Below are 6,152 nucleotides of genomic sequence, written 5' to 3' on the forward strand. Positions count from 1 at the left end.
CTCAGTGGATAGAGCGTCGGCCTGTGGACTGAAAGGTCCCAGGTTCGATTCCGGTCAGGGGCATGTACCTGGGTTGCAGGCACATCCCCAGTGGGAGATGTGCAGGAGGCAGCTGATCGATGTTTCTCTCTCATCGATGTTTCTAACTCTCTATCCCTCTCCCTTCCTCTCTGTGAAAAATCAATAAAATATATATAAAAAATAAAAAAATAAATAAATATATATATTTTTATTGACTTCAGAAAGGAAGGGAGAGGGGGAGAGAGACAGAAACATTGATGAGAATCATTGATTGGCTGCCTCCTGCATGCCCCCCACTGGGGATCAAGCCTGCAACCCAGACGTGTGCCCTTGACCAGAATTGAACCGGGGACCCTTTGGTTCCCAGGCCAACGCTCTATCCACTAAGCCAAACCGGCCAGGGCCAAGCTGTTTTTTATCCTCACTTTCAGGCATTTTATTTTTCTCTCTCCTCTACCCCCTCCACCCTAAATTGGTTCTCTTTTTGAAAAATATATTTTTGCCGAAACCGGTTTGGCTCAGTGGATAGAGCGTCGGCCTGCGGACTGAAGGGTCCCAGGTTCGATTCCGGTCAGGGGCATGTACCTTGGCTGAGGGCACATGCAGTAGGAGATGTGCAGGAGGCAGCTGATCGATGTTTCTCTCTCATCGATGTTTCTAACTATCTCTCTCCCTTCCTCTCTGTAAAAAATCAATAAAATATATTTAAAAAAAAAAAAAGAGAAAAATATATTTTTATTACTTGAAAGAGAAAGGGAGAGATAGAAACATCAATGATGAGAGAATCATTGATTGACTGCCTCCTGCATGCCCCTCACTGAGGACTGAGCCCCTGACCAGAATTGAACCTGGGACCCTTTAGCCTGCAGGCTGACATTCTATCCACTAAGCCAAACTGGCTAGGGTGCAAATTGGTTCTGTATTTCCCTCCAGTAAATCTCCACTGATGCCCCTCTCAGGAAAGCAAACCTTTAATTTCTCCTATATCATTTTATGATGCAGAGTGAAGTGACAGAGCCCAGTAGATTCTCACACGTCAAATGTTCTCATAGGAATTGGGAAGAATGTGGGTTCTAGTCACCATTTCTGGGTTCTAATTATGGCTTTGCTTATATTAACTGTGTGCAACTGGGTAGATTGCTTAACCTGTGTCTGTTTCTTCATCTATTAAAATAATAATTACAGTCAAATTTAATCCATGGGGTTATTGTGAGGATTAAGTATCTATAAAAAGTAACTGCTATAATATTGAGCACAATTAGTGTCAACTGTGATTAGTAATACTAAAAAGAACTTCTGATTTGGAGGAAAACCAAATTTGGAGGAACCTTTGGATGTGAAGGAAAAAGGGGCCACATCCTAAACCAGACAAGCTCAGGGAAGGCCTATATGGCAAGCCTTACAAACTCAGAGACCGCCGAAACCGGTTTGGCTCAGTGGATAGAGCGTCGGCCTGCGGACTGAGGGGTCCCGGGTTCGATTCTGGTCAAGGGCATGTACCTGGGTTGCGGGCACATCCCCAGTGGGGAGTGTGCAGGAGGCAGCTGATCGATGTTTCTCTCCCATCGATGTTTCTAACTATCTCTCTCCTTTCTTCTCTGTAAAAAATCAATAAAAATATTTAAAAAAAAAAGAAAAAAACAAACAAACAAAAAAAACCTCAGAGACCAAAAGTAACTACATAGATGGCCTGAATATAAAACTTCCTAACTAAAAGAAAGTTATGGTGGGTAGTCGTGTCCTAGGCCTGTAGATTCCCCTGACAAAGGTCAATCTTTACCTTAAGTGAACCTGTCTATTGTCTTTCTGCGTCTAAGAAAACATACTTTTGAAATATCAGAGTATTCTCCTTTTCCAGATCCCTCAGGGCACAACTACCACCAGAGCAAGAGACCATAGAAGCCCTCACTGTCATCTTGTTCTATCCATCTATAATAATAAAAGGGTAGTATGCTAATTAGACTGGATGTCTTCTGGACATCATTCCGGACGTCTTTCCTGATGAAGTCAGGGCTGGAGGGAAGCCAGCCCAGGTCCCAGGTGCCTTTGGGCGGCTGTAAGAGGGAAGCAGCCCGGGGCCCAGGTGCTGGAGGGAAGCTGGTGCCGGCAGCCGGGGGGAGGGGGGAAAGGAATGCCTGCTCTTGCAGGAATTTCATGCATCAGGCCTCTAATGTGCTATAAATGTTGATGATTGACTATCCTGTATCTACCAGTGTAAAAGATATATGTGTTTCTCTCTTTTGCCTTTTTATCTAATCCCAGAGGTGTCCCTGATTTGCTTTCTCCAGCCCCCTTAATCTACATGGATTTCATGTAACCCTCCTACCTCTCCTTTTATTCTAATACATGAAATAAGTTGCAAAACTGCTATTCTCTAAAGCATTTTCTCAATCCATCAAGGTCTGCTTCCTGGGAATTGTCAGTTTGGTTCAAATACACTCATAAAATTGTAGATTTGGACCTTTCTTACCTCCACAAAGCTTACATCAAAACAATGAGGACAACCAATCACAGCCAATTAGGCTTTAAGCTACAGCCAATCAGATAACTTCCTTTCTTGCTTATGCTCTTTCTGTCTTTCCCCTAGCTCCTGCTTCCAGAGTGCCCCAAACCACTTCCGGTTTGGTGCTGGAGGGTTAGTATTGCTTCTTGCTCAAATAAACGCTTAAAATTCTTTCATATGCCTCTCTATTTAGCAGTTCAGATGTGCAGGCCTGTCCCTGCAATAACTGGTCATGGAAAATCAGACCAGAGTGATTTAAAACAGGAATCTGGCAAAAACTGACATAACTGTGACTTTAAAGTCAGAAATCCAACCTAAGTCTTGCGTCTATTGGAGCATAAGAAAAGTATAGGAGACTCTGAAATCCTCCATCTGGATTTCCCTCTCATTTCTAGGGGGAAGGGATGCGGCTATCACAGGGCAATATATTTTATGAAGGCAGATACTCAGAGAAACAACCTGTAATTAAACCAGAGATACACACCACAAGCTACTAAGAGCAAGGAAGACACAACTTGCGGTAGGAAACGTTGACGCCTACGATGAAGCAGCCCAGAACTGTATATCACCTCATTAACATTAACACAATAGATGAAGAAATGTTTTTTATATACTAGGTCCACTAAAATTCAAATCCACTCTCTCCTAGATCTTGAACAGCTGCTTCCCATGCAATAATAGCTCCGTTAAACAGGCTTTTTTTGTTTTTGTTTTGTCCCGCAGTTGCAAAGAGCTTATGAACCCACACCTTTTGAAGTAAAAATTAAGGCAGGTCGGTGCCAGGGGAGTGAAGGGTTTAGCGATGTTGGGAGGACGTAAGCCACTCCCCTGAGGCCCCCTCCTCAACGAACGCGGCAGCGGACCCTCTTCTCCAGAGGCCTGGGCTGGGGCCCATTCGTCCAGTTACAACAGACACCCAAGGTTCCAAGGGCGTCTGCAGACCCGTGAAGCAGGGAGAAGGTGCGCGCCTACCTCCGCGGGTTATGCGGACGGCGGAGGGCACACCCCCCGCGCTCGCCCGCAGCTAGAGCTCGCACACGCGGCGGACAAGGAGCAGCACTTGGCCACGTAGCGCGCATCAGGGGTGGGACGGTCCTCACCTCTTCCCACACAATATGGCCTCGGAAAAGTCAGACCGAGGGCACCTCACCGGGAGTCCCAGGGCCCCAGCTCGCTCGCGTGCCCTTGGCCGAGTAAACCCACCGTGTCACCGACGTTCCCCTCCCACCTTCAAGACGCGCGCCCTCGCGGGAACAAGCGGAACCACGCAGCGTAGGGAACGTAACGTCACAAAGAGACTGTTCTTCCAAGCCCCGCCCCCAGAAGCGCGCAGGGAACGCTGGCTCTTGTAGTCCTGCAGGGGGCGTGGTGCTGGTGCTTCCGGTCGGGCGGCTTGCGGAACTCTAAGTAGGTACAGGTGAAATGGGCTGAAGGAAGCTGACTCCGGGGTAAGATATGGTTCAAATAATAGTTGAATGATATCATGTCTTGGAACACGAGCCTCAATTTCTGTCTAAAACAGCAGTGTCCAATAGAAATATAATTTGAGCTAGATATGTAACTTAAAATTGAGCTAGATATGTAATTTAAAAATTTCTAATAGACATATTTTAAAAAGTCAAACTAAATAGGTGAAACTAATTTTAATCACCTATCTTACTTAACCCAGTATATCCAAAATAGTATTTCAAAGGTAATCAATGTTAAAAAATTGAGATATTTAAAAAAACTTTTATACCAAGTTTAAGAAATCCAGGGTGTATTTTACACTTTGAGCATATCTCAATTTGAACCAGCCACATTTCTAATACTCAATAGCCACATGTGGCTAATAATGAGGACTTGATAATCCTTCTATCGTCCTATTTGTCATTTTCCTGCTGACCCCATAAACAAGTTGTCTGCTGCTGCTTCAGTTCTATCTCCAGCCTCGTTAAGGTGAGAGCTGGCTTCTCCCCCCAGCTTACTACTAATAAGCTCTTTAATGGTCACTTGTGACCTCATTAATCCTTCTTGCGTCTTCAAAGGTCCACATTGATGGCACAGTGTTCCTAAAGTCCAGGCCCTTATCTTGGCTCTATACCCTCTGCCTTGGCGAGATGATTGTTTTCACTTTAACACCACTTGCTGAAGGATGTGCCAAGTGCTCCAGGAGCCTATGTTTAACTAACAGTAAGAGGGATAGGTGCTCACCACTCTCGTTATTCCTACTTAGGTAACTCAGCATGCTTAGGTCATTTTATCAGTACACTGGCACGTCTCAAACCAGATGCTTGCCGTTTTGCTGAGGTACAGAAGATAAATCCTGACTCATTGGAAAAAAAGGTCCCCCCAGATGCCTCCCTGTGCCAGGGACTCCATTATAACAGCAGTCCCTCAGCCATACCCTTGTCATTCTTGAGTTGAACTGAAAATAAGAAAAATTCAGACTATTCAACATGCTGCTATCCCCATCCATTTTCTAACAGGCATGTCAAACTTAATCAAATACTCACTCTTCCCTTTCAAACCTGCCCTTCCTGTTTCATCCATCTCAGTAAATATAGGGCAACTCTACTTTTCAGTCGTTTAGACCCCAAACCTTGCAATCATCTTAGGCTCTTTCTCACAATCCTCTTTCGATCAGCAAATTTTGCTGACCTCAGGAACACAGGCAGAGAGTCCAATGACTTTTATTATCTTAAACCACCTACGTCTAAGCCATCATCTCTCCACATCCCACTGCAATAGCATTAAGTGGTCCCCCTACTTTGCACTCTTGTCCTCCACATGCAAACTAGATCTTCTAAAAACAACCATCTGCTCTGCCCAGCCAGAGTGACTCAGTGGTTGAGCATCGACCCATGAACCAGGAGGTCACAGGTTAATTCCTGGTCAGGACACATACCCAGCTTGCAGGCTCTATCTCCAGTTGGAGGTGTGCCGGAGGCAGCCAATTGGCGATTCTCTTGTCATTGATGTTTCTCTCTCCCTCCCTCTCTGAAATCAATTAAAAAACACACCACATATTAATAAAAACATTCCTTTGTTCAAAACTCAGTGGCTTTCCATCTCATTTATAAAACACCCCTTTGCATGGCTTACGGGGGTGGGGGTGGGGGGTGGAAGAGGGGCTGTGAGATCTGGCCCTTCACTGACCTTCATTAGTTCTCCAGTCACACCAGAACCTTTGCTCTCCCTAAAAAAATGTGGTCCTCCAGTCTGGATTACTCTTTTCTCTCAGATCTCCACCTCCAGATCTCTACTTAGTTACCTAGATATTCCCTAATCACATATTCCCTAATCACCTATCTCCTTATTCTGCTTTATTTTTCTTCTTAGTATGTACTTCTATCAGAATATATACTTGTCTCTTAAATGTCTGCTCACCCAACCCCCACCCCTAAGTAAAGAATATAAGTTCTATGAAAGCAGGGACTTGGCTTTTGTTCACTGCTGTGTTCCTAATCCCTTAGACCAGTGGTCAGCAAACTGCGGCTCTTGAGCCACATGCGGCTCTTTGGCCCCTTGAGTGTGGCTCTTCCACAAAATACTGACTTTTGCACATGGGCCACAAAGTTTCAGTCGCACTGTATGTGCGCGCCCGCACGTGGTATTTTGTGGAAGAGCCACACTCAAGGAGCCAAAG

This window comes from Myotis nattereri (assembly GCF_964212035.1).
Source record: "Myotis nattereri genome assembly, chromosome: 15".
In the NCBI taxonomy this organism is placed as follows: domain Eukaryota; kingdom Metazoa; phylum Chordata; class Mammalia; order Chiroptera; family Vespertilionidae; genus Myotis; species Myotis nattereri.